Consider the following 22,528-nt stretch of genomic DNA (forward strand, 5'->3'; position numbering starts at 1 on the left):
GCTTTGTGATCATATCTGGGAAGGTGGCTTATCTCCTGCTGTTGGTAGGTGATTTCTCGGCTGCATCTCCCGCAGCGTGTGCTGAACCATGTGGTGATGGGAGAGGAGCACCAGGGCTTGGTAAGGAGGTGGCTGCTCCAGACTGATCCCAGGAAGGCATCACAGCTGGAGCATCCCTGGGTAGGATGTGCCTGTATTAAACCCTTCCTGTGACAGTGCCAGAGACAGAGCCTTCCTCCTTGCCTAGTGTATTTGCAAGTCCCTTTAGCTCCTGGCATCCCATCTGATCCAGTGGGCTGCCTTGAACTCAGTTCCCTGACATCTCAAACTCTCCTGGGCATCTTCTTCCCCCTTGGAGCCGAGCAGAGCCAAGCCCTGGTGCAATGGTGAGTGGGGCTGAGCAAGCAGAGACCAGTCCAGCTGGGAAATCCAAAGGAGATGGAGATTGTAAGTGATGTGAGGCTGCAGCAATAGCTTTGATTATCTCTGGTTTAGTTGTTCCTCTCCCCACCATGCCCTGTCTTTGTTCCACCCGTGCTCAGAAATGTTATTCAGTGGAGTTTTCCAGCTCTTGGTAACAGGGAGAAAAAAAACGTGAACTCCTGCACAACCAGAGCTAATGAGCTCTCTCTGGAAATAAAAGCATCCTAAGGACAGCCTTGTGATACAGAACATCCCGTTCTCTGTGGCTGCTCTGGCCACTGCCTCTGAGCGATGGCCCAGCACAGGGCTGTTGGGAGCTGAGCAGAGCTGTCACCTCCCATCCTTCCCCACAGCCATTGCTCATGTGAGGCACTGGGAAAGCTGAGGGTTTGCTCCTTGGGCAGAGCTCTGCTGTGGGGACAGGGATTTGGAAACATTTGTCCAACACTGATGCAGAGCCCATCACCTTGTACATCCTCGCAGGACAGGGCAAGGAGGGGTCACATGTCCCCCCTGGTCAGGACCAGCTCTTACTGGTTTGGAAAGGGATTTGGGGAACAGCCTGGCTCCCATCCCTGGCTGGATGTAAGGTGTAAGAAGGTGGGCTCACTGCAGCCCTGTGTGTCTGAGGGAACACAGACCTGCAGTCCCTCAGGGCTGTCGGAGTTGTCAGGCATCTGGCTGGGAGAGAATTTGTCTTGCAGCAAAGCCAGCGTCTGAAAGCCGTCGCTTCTGATGTGCCCATGATTTGCTGAAACCTGTGTCTTTGTCATTTTTCTGTCTCTGTCTCAAATCCCAGAGCAAAGACAGAGAACTTGCTCACAGAGACAAGCAAGTTTTTTTTCCCTCCACCTTTAAATATTTATTCTGAGCTCTCAAGGTACACATGTTGTGATCTCGGGGGCCTGCCTGTGTGTTGGTAGCATCTCCTGCCTGGCAGAGCAGGGCTGGCTGCCCTTCCCTCTGGGGAGCACAGGCAGAGCCTACTCCCCCTCCTGCTGCCCTGTTCTGGGTTCCAGAGGAGTGACATGAGGTGTTCACCTCTTCCTACACGTGTGCTCCTGTGGGAACAAACTCAAGACCCACAAAATGCTGTCCAAAGAAGGTGTGGGTTGTAAGCTGCCTTTTTGGGACTGAGACAGAGATAAAAGCAGCCTGGTCCATCTGGTGTGCTCTGTTGCACATCCCAAATGGCACCCACCCCTCTGCCCTCTGCCTGACTTCCCCTGTCCCTATTAGCACATGGAGCTGCCACTGGAGGCTTTCCTCTTTCTGCCTGCAGCTTATTCAGAGCTCTCAAGGTCGTGTAGGCAACTGGAGCAACACTGCCAGCCTTGGCTCTGCAGCCTAAGCTGTGGTGCTGTGCTCAGCTGTGGCTTTTGGCCCCCTTCCCTCCTGTTCTCCACTCTTACTCTACTTCTCCAAGCCTTCCTGGTGCTGCTGCTTGGGTTCACAGATTGCAGGAAGAGCAGCCCCATGCCACTGAGATGCATGTGCTTGGCATGCCAATGAGGAGCAAGGCTGGTGCGGGCAGCTCAGCCTGGGATGTGCCAAAGCAGAGCATCACTGCAGGCACTGTCCCATGGTTCCCTTCAAAGCAAGAGATGCAATCCCATCTGGCTGCAACTGCCACCTTCCAAGCATTTTTCCTGGAAGCTGGCTCTCCTGCAGAACTGTCTTACCTCTGCCCCTGATATGGGGTTGTCTGGACCCAAGGGAGAGGGGATTTTGCATCTGCTCCTAGTAGCTGGAGTATGGTGATGTTAAATTCCTAGGAAAAGAGCCAGGAGCTGGTTTCTCAGCAGCTCTGCAAGGGATGAGAGGATGTCTGCCTTTCCAGGTGAGTACACAAATTGCTACCTCTGCCTCCAGCTGCCACAGCCCAGGCATCCTGCTCAGCAGCTGGCACTCATCAACACAAAGGCTTGTCCCCAACTGCCCCTGGCAGTGTCAGCCACAGGCTGCCTGGGACCTGTATGGGTGTGGGCACCAATGCAGAAAGAAAATCCTTTGCAGAGGCCTAGCATCAGATGGCAGGTGCAGCTTTACCAGGAGATGCCTTGAAATTCGCATGTTGCCAAAGGCAAGAGGAGGTGGAGCAGATGAGAGCTGATGTAGTTGGATTTTTTGTTTTTGAAGAGAAATCAATTAAAGCCAGCTCAGGAAAACTGAGCCCCGGTAAGCTGCAAAGTGATGAGGTTGGAACTGTGGTGGTGGTGGTTTCCTGGGCTGCTTTTCCCACCCCTGCCTGCCCTCTGCCTGCACCCGCCATGGGCTGGCAACAGCACCAGCCCTCTCAACTCTTGCTGAATGTCTGAACAGAATGGCCTCATTAGCATGGAAAGTTTCCCCAAGATAAGTTAAAGCTGCTGTAAGAAGTGCAATTATCTCTCCTTTCTGCTCTCGCAACTGTGGGCATTGAAATTTCCTGCTCTTACACCATGTCATGGCCAAGCTCTTCCACACAGGAGGGTGCCACCAGGAGAGAGAAATTATAACGAGGACATTTTTTGGAAAGAAAAAGAGATTATTTTCAGTAAGGATCTGTTACTGCTTAGTTGTCTCACTGGGTCAGAGCTGCTGTGCCCATGCAGAGTGATGCCAGCCACTTGCCTGCATGTGGCTTGGTTGGGATAGTGGCAGAGAGTGTTTTTTGTGTGTGTGAGCTCCTTCTCTGCCTGTACCTCCTCATGGTGTCACCCCTTGCCCAGGGCTGCAACACCCTAGGGCTCCTCAGCTCCAGCAGCATTTTCCACAGAGCAATGCATTTGCAGGAGCAGCCAGTGCCAGAAGTGTATCTCTGAAGTGAAAATCTGCAGTCTGAGACTTGTAAGGAAATATTCCTTCGAGATTCAAGCTTTTTCAGTCATTGGTCATTTGGCCTAACAGAACTGTGTGCCACTGTGTGAGCAGGGCAGGCTGGGGAAGGCTACCAGAGCACACACAGCTGATGTTTGCAGCTGGATGCTGTAACGACTTAGTAGTGAATGGTTGGGATAAGTCATATTTCATAAAATCGGCCAGGAAAAAGATGGGTGATTAATTCTTTTTAATAAACAATGGTGAGTAGTGTGGCTTGGTTAGAGCCTGAGTGACTTTTACAGTGATTCATGGATTTTTCCACAGGAAAAAACACTTTTATGGTGATTGTTGGTGTGTGGGGTGCCTGTTTGCCTTCATGAGTAATTCCCCCCAGCTCTGAAAGCACAAGGGTGTGGAAAACTGATGAACTTCTCTGCAGGAGCTGAGAGGGAGGAAGGGTGTGCGTGGCTCCACCGCTGCAGCCAATGACTGCATCCCTTCAAAGAGCATCGGAGGACGTGGGAGAGGGGGAATTTCACTGCCAGAAGTGCTGAAGGAGGCTAATCTTACGGAAAAACGAGTGGAATTGAGATGTCCATGTGTGCTAGCCAAATGAGGTCAGTTGGGACCAGCTAACAGTCCTCTTTGCACCATGCTGCCCCACTCCTCCAGCAAACCAAACACCTGAGCAGAAGAGTGTCCCAGCATGCCATCCCAAGTTAAATTTGTCTTCTGTTCTTTCCAGCCCCTCATGCTGGAAGCCGGCCAGCCTCCGTGGCCGTCGTGCCGCTAGGATTCGTGGCTGTGGGGCAGGAGCGTGTGGCCGGGGGTGTAGTGTGCGTCTGTGTGATGCTGCTTTTTAAAGCTCTCCGAGGTGGGATGGGGAAATGCCGGGCGAGGCACAGTCAGAGGTGTAAGCAGTGCCTGCGCCTCGCAGGCCGTGCCGGGGGCGGCCGCAGCCCTCGCTGCGGCGTCGCGTTTGTTTTCTAGCTTGGAGATGAAAGCAAAAAAAGCTGGAGTTCTGCTGAGACTAAATGTGAAACATAATTTGGTTCCTTGGGGAGGTTTTTTTTTGGCTCTTGGTGAAAAATATAGGTATTTGGCTAAAACTTTGAGTTTCAGAGCCAGGGAAAGGAAAGGTGGCACAATGGTGGGAGAGGTTTGTGTAGAGATGCAGCTGTGAAGGAGGAAGAAGGAGCCTGGAGGTTGGTCCAGCCTCTGACAGACAGGCTGACACATCCCTCGGTGCAGTAGCACCCCATGGCAGCGTGACTCTGCCCACCAAATGCCTATGCTGGTCGCCTGTCCCTTCAGTCACTCTCAAACACTACAGGGGTGCATTCTCCAGCCAGCATCCCACTCCCTCCTCATCCTCCTTCAGCCTTCCCTCCACCGCAGTGCCCATCCCACATTCATTACAGTGCCCATGTACTTCTCTAAGCCCAATATACTTTGAATTACTGCTCATCTATTCCTCTTGACATCCTCATGCTCATAACTAGGGAGCCTGCATTACCCGTTTGCACATCTGTCAAGCTGCGTGTTCCTTGGCCATTTCCAGAGATACATAAAATTGCCCGTGGTTATGACATTATTGACAACCCACCCTGTCTCCTTCCCCCTCCCTGAGCCCAAATGGCTGCCTCGCTTTATGAGGATTGATATTTGGGCAGTAAATATTTTAGAGCCTCATCTGATGAGTGTGTCTGTGCGGGTGAATACATTTGTGGCTGAGGACAGATGTTGGAGCTATCTTCATTGGAAATGCAGGGCCTTGTCTTTCTCCCTCCTGCCTTTGCTGCATCTCTGTCATATCTCTGCAGCCTCTCAGTGCTGCCTATTCCCAGAGGGAAGAAGGGGAAATTTAGGGAAAAATGAAGCAGAAGTCGACAGGAAGGACAGGGGCTGGCAGAGCTCTGTGAAGGTTGTGTTGCTGCTGGGTTCCCATGCTCCCATGTACCTCAGTAGTAGAACTGAATTTCTGTGGCAAGGTGTTTTCCTTCCTTGAACCCAGCGAATCCACCAGTTCCTGTGGGGCTGGACAAGTAGCTTCAGCCCTTTTCAAAAGAAGACTACAAGTATCAGACTGTCTGTGGTTTCCAATGGGTATATTCTGATTCCTGTTCTAAAAAGCTGCTTCATCTCCCAAAGTTTCAAAATGTACTACAGTAAGTGTCACTAAAGAGGAAACAACTTAGGAACAGCACAGCCTGGGTTATCTGAAGCATTTTTTTTTATCTTGCTGAGAAAAGCCAAAGGAGCCCATTTTCAGTTCCTCAAAACGATTTGCTCTCTTTGCTTTCAGTCAGGAAAACAAAGAGTGTTGCCTGATTCCTAGGGAAGAGAACAAGCACACTCAGCTCCTGCAGTGAACTGGGACTAGGTTGAGCTGAGCTTTTGGGAGTCACAGCTCTCCTTGGGCTGGATCTAAGCTGTGTGCACCAGGATCCAGGGAGTTTTCAAAAATATGTCTGCACTCCAACTCTCTGAGAGTTTTGCTTGAGCTACTGTCCTAGGGTGGCTGGGCAGCTACGAAGCAGAGTTGTCCTTGTACTGAGATCCAAGCCTGGGATGGGACTCCGGTCTCTTCAGGGAGGACAATGGCACAGGGGTTCTCTCTGTGCACAGAATGGTTGGAGCACATGCAAGGCAAGTCAGCCCTTCTTCATGATTTCTTCTGGCCATTTTGCTGCTTTTTTTCCTCTCCAAATCTGGAGCAAGTGCATCCAAATGTGTAAAAAATCAGGTGCATGGGGGCAGCTTTGCAACCGTTCAATCCTTGCAATCCCTCGTAGTCAGTCTCCTGTTTGTCAGGAGAACGGGAGCTTCCTGGCTCCGCAGTGGGTTCTGTGCTGGGCTGGTCCCTGCTGCCTGGGGCGAGGGTGTGTGGATGCTGCTGGGCTGGCAGTCACCCTCTCCCCATCACCCAGTGCCAGCTGTTCCCGGGGTGTGGGTGTCCCTTTCCTGACTGGAGCGATGTGTTTCGGGGCAGGGAGTAGGACAGAGTGTTTCTGGTTGCTGCAGCTTGAGGTTTGAAGCTGTTGCGTAGGCAATGGGGGTCCCCAGGAGGGCACGTGGATATCCAGGGGTGGCCCATGGGCCAGGGAATGTCACCTGCCTTTTTGGCAGCCGCTGTCTATTGAGTGCGAGCAGTTGAGTGGACCATGGAGTCCACTGTACCTCATACATCTGGTTTGCTCATTCAAGGAGATATCTGTGTCATCAAGAAACTGTACAGGACAGCTTTGTGAAGGTGCTGGGAGAGTAGGAGGTGCCCAGCTCTATTTGCAAGGGCTCGGTGTCTCCATCTCCACAAAGCCTGGCTGCAGGAGCCACGTGCCAAGGGGAGGGGTTCAGTGGCCTCATTGAGCTCACCGATGAAGGATGCTGCCCTGGCCCTGGCCAGTCTGCTCTTTTACAGCACTATAGTATCTATTTATTTATGATTTCCGTGGGTGGTGTTTTGGATGATCTATTGAGCCAGAGTGAGATATTTTGAGGCACAGTGAGATATTTTAAAAACATCTCATCACTCTGGAAATATCCATGGTGCGATAGCTGTGTATTAGTCATTCGGAAAGGGAGTGATTTCAATGAAAGAAAAAACATTTCATCTTGTCAGAGCATTTTCACTCACTGTCTGCCAGGCAGCTCCTGTCAGTCTTCAGTCTCTGTGGCTGGTTTTACTCTTCTCAGGCTCTGCCTTTTTATTTTCTAACAAGAAATAAAATAAACCCTCTAATGGATATTGGTAGCTATGAACTCATCAATTGTCAGTGAGAAAGAGCCTGTGAAAAGAGGCAATAAAGCTTCTTTGTACTGGATTATTTCCCATGGGATTATTTCTCTCAGGGACTATCTGCGTTTGGAAGGAGAAATTCCTTCTCCAGGTATTAGACCTTGAAAAAAACCCCCTGCCCTCCAAGGTGACACACCCCCTGAAAATTAGGGTAACTCCAGAGCCCCTGAACGTCAGCTGGAGAGGCAGAATTAGGCTCATGGAGAGCAAGAGGAGAGATTGTTTTCTCCTTGGTGAAAAAAACCCTAAACTGTTAGAAAATACAGATGATGAGGTCTTGTCCTGCAAGGCAGAACAGCACAAAGCCGTTCAGCAGATGAAAAGCCAAATGAGCTGTGAAAACCTCACCACCATGGTAGGAGAGATTTTCTCTTGGAGGAAATCTGCCACAAATCACCTAATATTCAGCTTTGCACTGCCATTCGGGAAAATGTTCATCATATTCCACTGGTCTCTGCTCCATTTTATGTGTATCTGTAGCTGGGGTTTCTCTTGCACAGCCAGCACACCCCAGGGAGGAGGTGATTCGGCCGAGATGTTCCCATATTTTGATCATTCTCCATAATCAGGCAAAGAGTAGTTGCACTGTAGTTACACCATGAGTGCTGTTCACTGTTGTTTTGAGGGGTACAATTGCCATTGCCTCATGCAACAAGTAGATAACTGCTTCAGTGACTCAAAATGATCTCTTTGTGGATAAATCATAGGGTTGATATTCCAAGTTTTCCCAGGGTACACAATAATAGAATAATAAAATCAGTTTGGTTTGGAAGGAACCTCAAAGCCCATCCAGAGCCACCCCCTGCCATGGGCAGGGACACCTTCCACTGTCCCAGGTTGCTCCAAGCCCCAGTGTCCAACCGGGCCTTGGGCACTGCCAGGGATGGGGCAGCCACAGCTGCTCTGGGCACCCTGTGCCAGGGCTTCACTCTCCTCAAGCACATCTAAGAGCACTTATGGTGCTCTTAGTGGGAATGGGCTTGCACCTAAATGTTTTGGATGATGTTTCTCTGCTGCAGTGGCTGCCCCTCGGCCATCTCCTTTGACACTGGGAGTCTTGGCTGGGTTTTCTCTGCACCAGTGCTGAGCTCTGTCTCCATCCCTGTGCAGGCCCATCCCATTTCCAGACACTGTGGCCAGAGAAACTCCAGCCAGGGCTGTAAAATAGAAACTCTTAACTAAAGAGCAGGAGAGGGCAGGAGAGAAGCAGCCCTGGATCTCCTTGATGCCTTGGAGCTTCTTCCCTAGCTCTGCCAGGACAAAAGGGGCATCACTCCCCATGAAAGCAGGAACCAGGGGGATCAGGGTGCTGACTGCCCTGGAACAAATACCCAGAAACCTCCGTCTTACTAAAATCTGGGCTTGGCAGCAACAACCTGTAACCTTTAAAACTGTTGCCTATTTTTTTCCTGACCAAATGAAATGAAAATGGCCAACCAATGCGATTTCTTTCCTTTAACCTTTTCCCTGTCATGTCCACACTTGACCCAAAATAATATTATTTTGATTTGCACTTGGTGCTCCCTTGCTGGGCACTAATTCAATTAATTCAGTTAATTAATTAACACAAGCTGACCTATTACATTTCTTGGCCAGGGGCAGGACTTACCACCCATGTGGTGAATCCTCTTCTCTCCTGCCCTTGTGGCATGGCATCTTCTGCATCCCTTTGCTGGTGGTGAGCATGTCCTCATCCCGTGCCCCTGAGTCAGCACTCTGCTGCTGGCATGCTATTTCAGCTTGGGAAAAGAAAAAAAAAGAAGAAAGTTTCGGTATTTAAAGTATTTAAGCAGATGGAAAGCCACAAACTACAGTCGGTGGAGGGAGCGTGTTTCATGACTAACAAAATATGCCAGGTAGGCCGTTCCACTTGAGATATTTTCAGGAATATAATCACTTTCACACATCCTCATAAATTTGCCAAAGTGTTAGTTTTCCCCCATATGGATGGGGAGGATGCAGCATGTCATGACTGTTGCATGGCATCTTGAATGCTGTGTCTTTGTGGTGGTTTTTTTTTTCCCCTTATTCCTCCCACCCTAGCTGTAATTGCAATTAAAGTTTGATTCACCCTTCCTCATAATTAGTGTAGGCAGAAGGTCACCCTTGAATGTCGTGGTGAAAGAGCTCCTTGGACAAGGCAGAGCAGAGGAAACAGCAATTAAATCTCTAATAATACCCCCAGAAATGGACTGGGGTTGGACTGGAGCAGTCCTTCCCAGTGGGGCACCAGCAGGTGCTGAAGGGATGCTCTAGGGGAGCCCCAAAGGCTGCATCCTTCCCATTGAGTTCCTCTGAATAGATGCTCCAGCATTGCACTGGGGTAAACAAATGCAAAATATTTTGAAGTCATTCAGTCTCAGCATTGGATTCTTTCTTTTCTTTCTGGTATCATGGCAAAATTAAATAAAAGGACCCATTTTCTGCATGTTATTGATCTTTCACTCAAAATCTGGGCCCTTTTCCAGGAAAAATGAGTCCTTTTGTGAACAAAGAGACAGGCACCTTCCCAACAAAAGTCAGCTTTCAAATCCAATGTTCTGTGTGTTTGAAATTTCATGTTTCTGATAGGAAAATACCAATTTTACTCAAATTTGCAGAGAAGTGATGTGGTGGGGGGGAGACGGCCCCGAACGGATTGATGAGCACTTGAAGGCCAGATTGCCAGAGGGATTCAAAAGCAAAAGAAAAAGCAACCTTGTCACTGATTCTGAGCAGCTTGTGTTTGAATCCAGAGCCAGGCTGTTGGGCTGGAGCAGGCCCTGCTGTCCTTTTCCCTTGGGGACCCAGAGCCTTCATCAAACACTGTGCATGTGGCAGGAGGGCTCAGCCCATCTCTCCTGACCAAATCCCAGCCTCAGGGGTTTATATACCCTTCTTTTATATAATGTGCTGGTGGCTGGAGCCTGGCTCTGAATTGGTGTGTGTTGGCCTTGCTCCGTTACCTTGGTTGGGTGCCCCGCTGTGAGCTGCCTGCTGGTGTCTCAGACAAGCTGGGCTTTGCCAGCAATGTTTTACAGGTTAATTTGTCAAATCTCTGTAGCTCGATTATTTGTTGGTGGAGCCCTTGAGAATTGCTGGGGAGGAGATGTGTTACGCTCCCTTGGACCGTGCTAGCACACGGATGCTCAGCTGTTGGGCAGGGCTGCTGAGCTGGGTGTCCTAAACTATGTTCATAGTGCAGCCCACGACATTACCCCATGGCAATGAGGGTGGCTGTGTTCCCCTGCTGGTGCCTCCTTCAAGAGCAAGTAAATGGTTTTTTTTCATGTGTTCTCCCTGTGCCAACAGTGGTGCTCCATCCTCACTGTGATGCGGAGGGGATGGAATTAGTGCTGGCTAAAGGGCATTATTCACAGGGCTGTCCATCATAGAATCATGGAATGGTTTGTGTTGGAAGGGACCTTAAAGATCACCCCTAGCATGGGCAGGGACACCTTCCACTAGACCTGGCATCCTGATCCTTGTCCACTGTTACATGGAAAGCTTCCCTGGTGCCTGAGCAGAGGAGTTCCCCCCCTGCCCTGATGGGATTGCTCCTGGGGCTTTGCTCCCGGGCTGTGTGTGTAAGCTTGCTTATCTTTGGAAAGGCACGGCGGCGCTGACAAGCGGTGCAGGAGATGGGGGCAGTAGGTGGATCGTTTTTAGCAGCGCGCACGCACGGAGCAGACAGCTTGGGCATGTTCCAAAACACTTCCCACGCCCCCAGGCTGAATTTTAAGAAGCTGGGGCATCTGCACGTTCAAAACGCTACGGGGTGGAAGGGAAAAAAGGAAAAAAATCCCCAAGGCAGGCAGAGCAGCCAGCGCGTGGAAGGGGCAGGCAGCACCCAAAGGCTGATGTCTTGCTGCGGAAGGGAGTTTGTTGCAAAGGCTGAGCAGCTCCAAGCCGCTCTCTGGAGGGGCAGAGCACAGGTGAGCGTGGAGCAGCGGGCACTTGGCTTGCAAACTGGTCTCGCTCTTGGTTGAGTGGGGGGAATGGGAAGAGGAGCTTGAGGTACCCAGGAACGGCGCCCGGGTGAGTGCCTCTTCCTCCCGTCCATCTGGGGTGGTGCAGCCTTCGAGGAGCTCCACACATTTGGGGGCCTAGAGCCTTGCAGTAAGAGGGGGGCTAGTGGTGGGGGGGGTAGTCCTGTGTTCCTTATGGTGATGGGAATGAGTCCTGTGCTCATCCCACTTCTGGTGTTTCCAGGGGCTGCCTGGGATCCTGCCCATTAGTAGCAGGAGATGCCCCACTGATTTCTTTCTGTGGGGCAGCCCTAGTATGCAGGAGCAGCCTCATCCTCTTCTGCATCTCCTGGGGAAGCTGAAACAAGCAGGCAGTGGCAGGGATTGACGTTGGGAACATACAAGCTCTGGGCTTGCACCGGCTGGCTGAGGGCTATTGCAGCCCTGCCCGGGGCTCCCTGGGGCAGGGTGGGATATCTAGCCTGAGCAGGGAACTTCTAGGGGATGGAGAACAACCTGTGTGTATAGTCCTGCAGAGTCTTGATCCCCAGAGTCTGGAGTTCCTTTCTGAGTCCTGGTATAGCTTTGGATAAGTAGCTTCGGCTGTGAACGTTGAGAGGTTTCAGTCCTGGGTGATCAGCTTACATGCTGAGAACAGCCCTAGTTCTTGCAGTTGCTGCTCCCTTGGGATCCAAGGTCCTGCTCCTGATGGCGTGGGGCCTCGGAGGTCTTGCACTGAGGCATCAGGAAGGGATGGGTGTTAATCTGGAGAGCCCAAGCTGCCGTCTGCGTTCCTCAGATCACCAATCCAGTGTGCGCTCTGTGATCCAAGGGTGGGGAGCGCGCCCATCCGCATGTTCCATTGAGCTCCCGTTGGTGCTGCTGGCGAGAAGGATGATGGTGTGGCATCCTGGCAGCCTGAAGCCATCCTGGTAGGGTGGCTGGGCTCTGACAGCTCCCTCCCATCTAGCTGGGCCAGGCACTGGGGGATGCTCCTCCCGATGCATCACGTGCACGAGGGGCATCTTCCCAGCGCTCCCCGTGGCTGCCTCCTGTGCTGGTCCTGCTTCCCGTGGCTGCCTCCTGTGCTGGTCCTGCTTCCCGTGGCTGCCTCCTGTGCTGGTCCTGCTTCCCGTGGCTGCCTCCTGTGCTGGTCCTGCTTCCCATGGCTGCCTCCTGAGCTGCTCCTGCCTCCCATGGCTGCCTCTTGAGCCGCTCCTGCCTCCTGTGCCGCTCAGCAGACACTCTGGCAGCGCGCAGCTCGTGCTTTGCCCTTTGCCTGGCAAAGCTGATGGCTTATTTAAATGTGACTTTTGCCTGGTGAGGAGACAGAGAAACTTTTGAGGAGTGAAAACTAGAGAAGTCCAAGGGGGAAGATTTAAGTGCCTGCAAGATCAGAGCGTTTTTCCTTTCATTTTGGGAAGAGAAGACTTTTTGGGAAGCTTCCACTTCCTAAGTATCCCTCCAGAAGAGACTGAAACAGATTCTAAGTTACACACTTTGTAAGTCTCTTGGTACCAGCAGAAGCAGTGCTCTCCACAGCGTCTTCATCTGCCTGGTAGCCTCATGGCAAGGAGCGAGCATCCTCTTGGAAATGGGTGTTTCTGGGGTCCTTCTGTCCCTTGTCCCTTGGGTGGGCAGGAGTACCTTTGCATCTCTGGCACCCAGAGGAGGAGTACAAGGCCCTCCCGGTGCTAAACACAAGATGCTTTGCTATGCCCCGCAGGGTGAGGAGGAGGAGGAGGAGGAGGAAGGCAAAGAGGGATGGGAATGGACCTAGGGTGCCCCGGGGGACTGGCTTGTTTCTGCTAATTAGCAGTGTAACCAACCGTGGCACAGCCCGGGGCTCCTTGCAGATAATTACCTTGCTAGGTGCTGGGAAGGGAGCAGAAAGAATTGCTGTCCACTGGGACTTGAAAACTTCCCCATTCTTGAACAGATTTGGGAAAGGCAACTCAAAAAGAATAATATGGATATATATTTTAATGAAGCAGTTTCTGCCGGGCAGGCCAATTCATTACTGAGGTGACACATTTGGTTTTAGCTACAAAAATCAAGATTTTTTGGCTTTTCTCCTTTCTCAGTCCCTAGGGCAGGAGTTGGCTAAGTCATAGGGAAGCTGGGGATCTGCATGGGAACAGGCTTGGGGTTCGGGCTTGCTCCTGACCAAGCATTTATAAGCTTATGGGTGTTTCATAGAGCAGGGGGAGAAGAATAAACCTGGGAGTGTCCCCAGTCTGCTCATTGCAGCTCAGTGAGGTTTCCATTGGGCCAGGGTATCCTGCCATCCCTGTGCTGTGTGGCTGTGCAGACACTGCCCGAGGGCTGCCGGGGGTCCTGGCCCCAGGACCCGCAGCTTCACTGCCCTGGGGACGGCTCCCCGGAGCTGCCTGCGGGTCCCTGCCAGCAGTGCCAGGGCTGTGCGGGAAGTGCTGTCCCTTGTGTGCTCCTTGTGCCCGATGATAGGATCGCTGCCGGCCAAGAAGCATCTGTGCTCTCCTTGCACCTCTTGTCGGGGCTAGGGACCTCATTAGCCGCCTCCATCTCCTCTCTCCTCTGTTTATCTCCAGTTTTTCAAATGTTTGCCTGATTTTTTTTTTTTTTAAAGGCCTTTTTTTTTCCTGGCTTGAAGGGAGAAATGATTGTGTGAGTCATGATAGGGCCTGACAGCTCCCTGTGTGCCCTGCCAGGCTCTACCGAAATTGGGGCTGGGGTGCAGAGCTGCAGTGACTGCTGCCCATACAGGTCCATTGCAGGGGACATGGGGTGGGGAGCGGGGAACAGGCATTGCAACCTCTCCCCGAAATCACCCATTTGGTCTGTGGTGCTTGGCAGAGGGTCTGGCAAAGCTCAGGCCTCTGAGAGGGATTGCAGGCAGATTTGTGATTCTCCTTGGGAGAGGAAATGTCATGGCATGACACTGGGTGGCAGGAGAACAGCAGGGTGGGAACAGCTTGAGCTGAAAACCCAGTGTAGCCAGCCCTGTTTCTGTCCACTGTCTATAGGGGATTTGGGGCAGTGCTGAGCTAGAGGAAAGCTCTTGGCCACATGCATGTGCCTTGTCCTGGCAGTGTCTGAGATGACAGGCTTGTCTGTTCAGTGGATTTGTCCCCATTCCAGTGCACTCAGAATGTCTGCTTCCATACAGAATGGGGTCCCAGGCTGGTGCTCCCCATGGCATCTCCCTGCTGAAGGAGTACAACCACTTTGTACCAAGCACAGAATGGTGCAGGGAAGGGCAATTCCACCTCCTCAGTAAAAGCTGGGGGGGCCAAACTGCATCTCTCCATCTGCCAGCCCTGCCTTGTTGGCAACCTCAGTCCTCCTTCCTCCACCCCACCTCCCTCTGGAAAACCAGCAGTAACTCTTAGTCAGTGCTGTCTCACGGACCATTACTTTGTAAATCCCAGGGACAAGGGTGCTTGCCTATGGTCCTGTGTGGCTGGTGCCATCCTCTGTGGCCCATCGCCACCCTGGCACTCCCGATTTAGAGGGCAGGGCCATTCTCACCTCTTTCTCACTGTTCTGGGATGATCCCAGCATCTCGCCTGCGCTTTTTATAGCCTGTGCTTCTCAGCAGGCTCACCAGCTGACCTGGATACGGCCACACCGCATTGGGCTGAGCTCCCCTGCTTCCTCTTTGTGCTGGGGTGGGCTGGTTTGTCAGTGCTCGTCGGCACCCTGGGTTGCTCTCACAAAGACAGAAGCATCCGTCATCCTGCTCTTGCGTCAAGCGTTTCCAGTCCAGGCTGGGTAATAGGGATTGCTGCGAGCACGCGCCTCCAGATCTCTGCTCCGCGGGGATCCCTTCTCTTTAGCAGGTGCTTTTTCTCCCAGATGCTGTTCTGCAGAGAGGAAACAGGGACAAATTAGCATCCCTGGCATTTCTGGCTTTCCCCACTCCTTGCCTGCCAGCTTCCCCTCCCTTCTCTTTTTAAAGAGATTCAGGTCATGCCTGGAATTAGGGCTCCCTGAACTGCAGTGAAAGAGCATTTAAACTGCTTACCATCGATTAGACAGAGTAGTTGGGGTTTGGTTTGTGCCCCACCCCAGTCCTCCTCTTTGGATGGTTGTTCACAGCACCTTACTCCTTCTTTCAAGGCCTTTGCCATCATGGGCTGCTCTTCACTGCACAGGTGGGTTTGGGGACCCTGGGGGCTGCTCCCCACTTTGCCCCCTGCCAGCAGCCAGCTGCTCTCGACACAGAGACCTTGCAGGAAGGCATTTTATATAGCTGGCTTCGTTTATCGCAGCGCTCCGGCTGGGATTAGACACAGATAAAACGATCAATAAATCCTCCTCTTGGCTGAGATGTGCCGTGAATTTTTTGGGTAGGGAAAGGAGGGCAAGCAAAGGCAGCAACACTGGCTGGAGGTGAGGGAGGGGACAGCCAATGCTTGGAGGTGGTGGCACAGAGGGGACCCCGCTGTGATTCCTACTGCCAGTTCGTAAGAAGACATCTGTACGTGGTAGAGGAGGAAAGCAAGCCCGTGCTGCCGCTGCGGCTGGTGTGACTGTACCGCCCGAGAAAGTAGGTCAGGCTGTGCTGCAGAACCCGGCATGAGCTCCCAGCACAGCGGGACACCCACCTCTCCCCAGATCCCCCTCAGCTCTCTGCTCACAGCCAGGCACAGCCAGCCCTGCACCAAAGGCAGCCTCTGTGGGGCTGGCTTGGCATCAGCCCCTCACCCCGGTGTCTGGGTGGCTCTCTGGTCCTGCTGTGGTGGCTCTGGGCCAGGGTGCCAGTGTGGGCTCTGTGCAAGAGTGAGCACAGCGGGAGGGAGGGGAGGCTGTGCTGCATCTCCCCTGCCTGCATCCCTCAGCTGGTCTCCTGTCTACAGTGAGGATTTGACTGCAGGAGAGATGTAGGATGCAACCCCGGCATCAGAAAGGAGCAGCTGTTTCTCCATCTCCCCAGAATTTTGGGGTCTCCCACTAGCGGGGGGTGGGAAAAGCTCAGGGACACGCCCCCCCCCCCCCCCTCGGACTGTTTTCTGCCTTGTCAGGGAGATTTAGGGAGGAAGAAAAAAGGGTTAAAGGCAGAAGCTACCACCTAAATCTCTAGGGATTTGGGGTGTCTCACATGGATTTCAAAGTTTCCTCAAAGGAGAAGGGGGAGCAGCACAGGACAAATGATGGGGTTCCTGCAGACAGAGCTCAGGGAGGACTGGAGGATGTCCTAGCTTGGCTCAGGAGGATGGCTTGTTCCATCATCACTTCCAGGAAGGTTTTTTGGCTGCTGGGGAGAGGGGAAAATTAAGATGTGTTTTCAAGACCGAGGTGTTCCAAGTGCAAATCCAGAGTGTCTTTCTGGCACAGGACTGTGCTGTAGCTGTAGGAACCCACTGGGAGATGGAAGGAAACTTTGGAATTGCCTTTTCCACTGGACACAGCTGGGCTGTCGCTCCTTGGCATTTTGTGAGGAGGGGTGCTGTGGGGCTGGATCACAGCCACAGGAGCATGGCTCGCTGCCGCCAGGCACCTGGGACTGCCAGGCTCAGGGAGGTGACAGCCCCACGCTAATGTGGCTCTGGTGACACCAGTGCCATGACCCAGAGGTGGGCAGGGACACTGTGTCCTCCAGCAAGGACCTGGCTGATCTGAGAGGGCTGGTGGTGAAGACGCAGTGAGCTGAGCGAGGAATAAATTGAGTGTGTACATCACAGGCAGGTCTAGGTTTTATTGATTTTCAATGAAAGGCTGTGTCATGAATTTTTCTTTCCCACTGTATTTGCTGGAAAGTTGCATCTCGTCTCCAAGCATTAACCACTAACTAGAGAGCTCATTTTTCGCCCCCCAGGAGATGCCCTGGGGGGAGGCAGGTTTGCACATGGTCTTTTTAAGCGTGTGATGGATGCAGCAGATTTACTAATCTAACACCAGAAGAGAAAGCCAGTATTAGCAGTGGAAAATGTTCTGTCCAGCAGTTCAAGTGACTTATTGCCAAGGGGATGCGCTTGTGATGCGTCTTATTTGATGAGCTGCTCCACAGTCCATCTGGGAATGGTGTCCTGATGTCCCCAAGAGGGACAGGGCATCCTCTGGGTGTTGTCACTGATTTTGCTGGTTTGCCTTTCCTCTCAATGACAGGAGGATTCTCAAAGAGAGTGAACATATTCCCCATGGCAAAACCATTTTGGAAGCTCCTGTTGCATCCTGCTTTTAAACTGGTGTTCAGAATTTGGAGCTTCTCTTTAATCTTGAAGTCATTGTTTTTAAACATTAAAGAACATTTGGGAATGACTATAGCATGAAATGTTTTAGGAGACACTTCTCCCTATCTTCAGAAACTCCTACAGATCTTCTTTGCCTCCTTGTGTTGAGGACACAATGAATGTGTTGAGGACTTAGGGGAAAGCGTTGAAACCAGCTGAAGGATTTCAGAACAGATAACCAATGGAGAAAGTTGGAGAGGTTTAGGATGGGTTTGTCTGGAAAAGAGGTAATAGAGAGGAGGTGTTTGGCTAGAAAATAGGTGATGGAGAGATGTTTTACCAGGTTTTGGGTAGCACTGTGCAGTGAGATGTGCAGCGACAGCAGCTTGTGTCCTCACAGGGAGAGGCTGGGAAGATTTGCAGGGTTGGGAACTTGGTTGGAAGTGCCCTGGAAGGGTTAATTCTGGTGCCTGGATATAACTGGATGCACTGAAGCTGAAGTGGAGCAGTATGCAAATCTATCCACTTTCATAAACTGCTTAATTAGGCGAATGTTAATGAGACGTTAATTACTGTTGTGCCGGCGAATCCCACGGAACGGAGATTATGTTTCTCTTCAAACATCCAGTCTTAATTATAACTTGCGCTTAATTCCACTGTCTTGCTTGGGACGGAGCTGGGTAGGGAGGATGAGTGCCAGCTCCCATGGCTGCCCGCCTGCAGAGCATCTCCCATCCTTGCCTATGTCCTGGTGGTGGCTCTGGGAGATTGGGATGGAGCCATGGGGGCAGCAAGGGTGGTTTGGGGACAGTGGCTGTGAATCCTTCATTTGCAGCCATCTCCTTGTGCTTGGGTCCAGCCTGGCAGCAAACCCTCCAGTTGCCTGCTGTGAGCAGGCCAGGGTGGAAAGTCTCCTGTCACGTGTGAAAGCTCCCATGCTTTCCCTTTGTGAGCATGAGAAGCCTTTCTGAAGTGTTGGTGCACTTCAGGGATGCCACATGGCTCTGCTCTGGAGGTGCCTGCCCCTGACTGCTCAGACCGGGGTAGGGAACGTGAGCATCCAGCATGTGTCTTGTCTGCTCCTTCCTCACTTTCTGTTTCTACCTGCCTTGGTCTTCCCAGTAGGACTGCAAATGCATTCTAGTTCCTGTATGGGTTTTTATGGCAAATTGCCAGAGGTCTTTCTTCCAGAGTCCCTGGCACGCATTAATATTATCAAAGTATGGCTTCCACTTGGAGATCAGCAAGAGATCACAGCAGCGATGAGCTGTGTTTTTAAAAACTGGTTTTTAATCCTTCTAATCAGCCCCAAATTGGAAATGGCATCCCATTTCCAATTTGATCACCTATTACTATTATTATTATTATTATTATTATTATTATTATTATTATTATTATTATTATTATTATATTTTACATGGCTTTTATTAAAGTTCAGGATAATATAACACCTTCAAATGAGGTATTAGTGAGCCATGGAATCTGCATCCTCAGAGGTTTTTGGCTGGTTTTCCTCTCTGGTTTGCTGGAACCTCTGGGCTAGCCACAGGGTTCTCTGGCTTGTTCATTGCTGCTAGCTGGGTGGCAGAGAGGACAGCATCTTAAGGCTGAAATCCGAGGTTTGGGCTCCATCAGAGCTTTTTTGGTAGCCCTGAGGAAGATTTCTTCCAGTGGCCAGGCTCTTTATCCCCAGGGAGGTGTTTGCCTTGCCACTGCTGGTGGTGGGAGAGCCCATGGGCTGCCTGCTCCACTCCTCCTGGCATGAGCCTCACAGGATTTTAATCACACACACAGTGGCATCTGCATGCACAGAGCTTGTTGCCAGAATCCTGCAGCAGAGAGCAGTGCCAGTCCTCATCCCAGGCCCTCTCTGATGGCCCACGGTGTCCTCGGAAGCTGCTCCGGGCTCGGAGTCACTTTGGATTTCCTCTGCAGAAAGCGTGTTGTCCCCCAAGCGATGATTCTCCGCATTGGGTGTTTTCAGTTACAAAGGGTGTCAGTTTAGGTTTCATTTCCTATGTTTTTTTCCTCTTTTTCTTTTCTTCCCTCTGTTCTGACTGTGCTGTTTGATTTCCAGACAGGTTTGATATTTCCTCTCCCCGCAAGTCAGCAAGCCCTGGGGATTTTTGTGGGCGGCTCCTTTGATGGCAGGCAGTGTCCCTGTGAGAGGGCTGGGCTGGAGGACCAGGAGCTGACAGGACAGGGGCTGCACCCATGGCAGCACCCATGGGGATGGCACCATCGGGGCTCTGACCAGCTCTGCGTGCCTCCTCCAAAATCATCTGAACATGAATTTTTTAATCTCCTAAAAAGCTTTTCTACCAGAAGAAATGTGTCCAGCAGCCAGGGAGTTTTGCCTTTTTTCTTCTCCTCTGCATTCTGCATCTCTCAGTGTTGAAGCCTCTGTTAATTAATTAAGAATTAATTAATGGCAATTTCTTTAATTTTTAAAAATGGCTGGATCTAGCCACGTCCCCACTTTGTAGAACTGCCTGCTGTTCCCTCCTCCCCTCTTGCAAATCTCGAACAAACAGAGCCCTGCTGCACAATCAACAGCTGCGTGGGAGGCAGAGCCAGCACTCTGCATACAATTCCAACCAAATACAGCATGTTTGGGAAACATGGGGACACCAAAGCCAACTCGAGCAGGACCAAGAGAGGTCACTGCCTGGGTTGAGCCTCCACTGCTAAGAAGCCCCCGTGTGTTGGTGGTTCCTGTGCTGCTTTTCAGAGCCCAGAAAATTCCACAAGCAGGACCAGGTGCTCCAGTGCAGCCCCCCAGGGTGCCAGCTTGGGTGGGTACCCAAGGGGAACATCACAGGCAGACAAGCAGGCAGGAGAGGAGAAGCTTTCACTCAGTGTTCTGCCTGCAGTTGCTTGTTGCTTCCAATTGCTGAGCCCAGCACCTGCTGGCTTTAAAATAAAATAAAATAAAATAAAAGGAGGACAGGGGAGAAAGGAGGATTTGGTGAAACATCTAAATTAGCCTTATTGTGCTGGAGCTGAACTGGGCGAGGGGTAAATCCATTCCTACAGCACAGTGTGTCTGTACTGAGTAAAGTGTTGAGGGATAAATGACTGTTTTTCATAGATTATCATGGCCTGACAGCCATGAGGCAGACAGAGGCAGTGCAAAAGTGATAAATGAGAAAGTCTGAGTAAATAAAGTGTAGTTATCTCTCATTAGGAGGAAAGGAGTTCCTTTTACCACCAGTCCTTGGGCTTGTGCAGTTGGGATCACCCCTGCCCTTCATTTTGCTTTTTTTGAAATGCCTGATAACTTTTTTCTTATTTACCTTTGCTTGCCAGGTTGATGGTAAGATGGGTTGTATGCTGGATATGGGGCTCTCTTGCTAGTGCTGGGTGTGTGCTTGGGGATACTGACAGGGGATAGAAATGCTCCTCTCTCATCCCTGGGGATGTCAAGGCAGGGAGACATGCAAAAGGGGCTGCTCGGGGCTGTGGGAGCAAATCCCTGCTCCTCCTGGCAAGGGAGGGGGAAGAAGTGTCTCCCTGGCAATCAGCCAGAACCAAGAAAGCAGGTCTTCAGCAGGAACCTGCAATATTAAATAGTCTTTTAATGAAAAATACATCTGCTGTTGAGCTGCCTCGCAGCCCGAAATGCAGGCGTGCTTTTTGGTTCTGCAATAGTTGCTGCAGGACCTTTTATTTTACAATATTTGAAACAAAACTGGAATCTATTTTTAATCCTTTCCCTTTCCCCTTTTCAGTGTTCTCTTGTCACTCAGCCATCGTGCTAACCCTGCAAAAACACAGTAAGGGTTTGGGAGAGGCCAAGGGCCAGGTTACATGGCCAGCTTAGAGCAGGACGACAACCCATCCCTGCATGGACCAGTAACCCTGGATGAGGCTGTCCTGGTCAGGGCTGCTTTGCAAAGACAGACAGAGCTTTGCCTGGCTGTCATTTAGTAGCTCTAGCTTTTCAGGGAGGGGGGGATTTTGTTTTTACTGCCAGATTTGGGGCAGACCAGACAGGATCTCCTCAGCCTAGATTTCAGATTGTCTTGTGGCAATCCTGCCCAGAGGCAGAGGTAAAGGCTGGGTCACAACAGTTTGCTCTTTGCTAATGCTTTTCATGCTGGGATTTCTTAGCAATTCCCAAAAAACCAGCCATTGCAAAGCCCATTCTGCCAGCGAGGAGCAGAAGGGGCTGGGGAGATGGGCTGAGGTCCTGTGCAGGTATTTGCTGCCAAATACCTGCTGATGGTACATCTTAACATCCTTGGCGGTGGCGTTTGTGTGTTTGGGCTGTGTCTGGCCCTGCCAGTGCCATGGACAACCCCTGGGAGCTGCCTTGCCTTTCCTGCCACCCACTGCTTGTGGCCACAGAGGCCCCATTTATCTAGAGTAATGAGCGACTTTAGAAAAATAACAATAAAGAAAAGGTATGTGAGAAACATCTGTGAAATAATAACAAGATCCTGGGGATGGAGCTGCTTTCATCTGAGAGCTCTTTGTGAACTGCAGGTTGTTCCTGTCCCTTGTTAAAGAGGGAGCAGGGCAGCGATGCCCACTCAGATCTTTCTTTCCTCTCAAAATCTCCCATGGCATCCCACAGGCTGGTGAGCCTGGGCCTTGCCAGCACAACTCTCCTGCTGCCCACTGCTGAACTGGTTTTTAATCCTTCTAATCAGCCCCACATCCAAGCCCAGTGGTGGTGGGAGGTCTGGGTTCATCCAGGTCTGTTGTGCCTCCCTGCCATCTTAAATCCTGAGTGAGAAATGTGGCAGGGCTGGGAGCTATGCAGTATAGAAACCCCATGTCTGGCCTAGCTTTGTAAGGCTGAGCTGCCAGGTTTGCAGCCAGTCTCCTCCCAGCCAGGGTAGATGCTGCTTTATGCTCATTCCAGGTCTGGTCCAGACCCTTGGGGAACACCCAAGCAGTGCAAGTGCTGGCAGGCACTCTGTGCCTTTCTAGCTAGCTGGAAAATGTCCATCAATAAACTTTATTTCCTGGGAAGAATCTGGTTTGGCCAAGCCAAAACACTTGTGGGACTCTGTGTTGAAACCTGTGGAGGCTTTTGATGCTCCCATATTGGTGCAGAGGAGTGTGGACTCTCAGGGCTGGACTAAAGAGAGCTGCCCCCATGAACAGCCCTGTGAGCGGCCCCAGAACAGAGTAAAATAAAGAGGGACCCCACTGGAAGGTGCTGGGGAGCAGGAAGGAGGGCGGGGGGCTCAGGATTCCACATGGAAAACCCAGTGCCAGCCATACCTTGGGCAGAGCTGTTGTTTTCACATGAAGCCCACATTGCTCTGCCCTGCTCCAGTGTGTGCCTGGCTGTTAATGTGTGGTTATTTGCACATGGCTTGTGAGGGCTTTCATTGTGGTCCCTGGTTGGACTTTTCCTATAATAAAATAATTTGCTGCTCTGGAAAGAG

General features: G+C 51.4%; 1 protein-coding gene across 2 annotated transcripts in view; it reads left to right on the top strand.

Moving 5' to 3' along the window:
* The window catches only part of LINGO1 (leucine rich repeat and Ig domain containing 1), a 153,444-nt gene that overhangs the window by 16,575 nt on the left and 114,341 nt on the right, over positions 1–22,528 (top strand). Inside the window, exon 1 of one of the 2 annotated variants that reach the window (XM_015639132.3) lies at positions 10,853–10,938. The exons of the other annotated variant lie outside the window; for it this stretch is intronic. The gene's annotated coding sequence lies outside the window, so the exon portion shown is untranslated. Of the gene's footprint in view, positions 1–10,852; positions 10,939–22,528 lie in introns of those variants that run through there. 2 annotated transcript variants of the gene reach the window in all.

The sequence above is a fragment of the Parus major genome, chromosome 10 (assembly GCF_001522545.3).
Source record: "Parus major isolate Abel chromosome 10, Parus_major1.1, whole genome shotgun sequence".
In the NCBI taxonomy this organism is placed as follows: Eukaryota; Metazoa; Chordata; class Aves; order Passeriformes; family Paridae; genus Parus; species Parus major.